The following is a 598-nucleotide window of genomic DNA, read 5'->3' as shown; positions in this document are numbered from 1 at the left end:
GCAACAGAACTGCAAGTTTTATGGACTTCCATCTGAAGATCCTTTTTAGTTCTTAACTGAGTTCTTGCAGATCTGTGATACTGTTAAGACCAATGGGGTTGATCCCGAGGTCTACAGGCTTATGCTTTTCTCGTTTGCTGTAAGAGACAGAGCTAGAGTATGGTTGGACTCTCAACCTAAAGATAGCATGAACTCTTGGAATAAGCTGGTCACGGCTTTCTTAGCCAAGTTCTTTCCTCCTCAAAAGCTTAGTAAGCTTAGAGTGGATGTTCAAACCTTCAGACAGAAAGAAGGTGAATCCCTCTATGAAGCTTGGGAGAGATATAAGCAACTGACCAAAAAGTGTCCTTCTAACATGCTTTCAGAATGGACCATTCTGGATATATTCTATGATGGTCTGTCTGAGCTATCAAAGATGTCATTGGACCATTCTGCAGGTGGATCCATTCACCTAAAGAAAATGCCTGCAGAATCTCAAGAACTCATTGACATGGTTGCTAATAACCAGTTCATGTACACTTCTGAGAGGAATCCTGTAAGTAATGGGATGCCTTAAAAGAAGGGAGTTCTTGAAATTGATACTTTGAATGCCATATTA

At 40.6% G+C, this 598-nt stretch overlaps 1 non-coding gene across 1 annotated transcript; it reads right to left on the bottom strand.

The window, feature by feature from the left end:
* Positions 1-253: 253 nt before the first annotated feature.
* LOC148562252 (small nucleolar RNA R71) lies at positions 254-361 on the bottom strand. Its single transcript, XR_015887432.1, has one exon. It is a non-coding gene; the product is annotated as a small nucleolar RNA R71 (small nucleolar RNA).
* Between the last annotated feature and the right edge of the window lie 237 nt (positions 362-598).

Source organism: Arachis ipaensis, chromosome B6 (assembly GCF_059453495.1).
Source record: "Arachis ipaensis isolate K30076 ecotype BB chromosome B6, ASM5945349v1, whole genome shotgun sequence".
NCBI lineage: Eukaryota > Viridiplantae > Streptophyta > Magnoliopsida > Fabales > Fabaceae > Arachis > Arachis ipaensis.
This window is presented reverse-complemented; position numbering and strand designations above follow the sequence as displayed.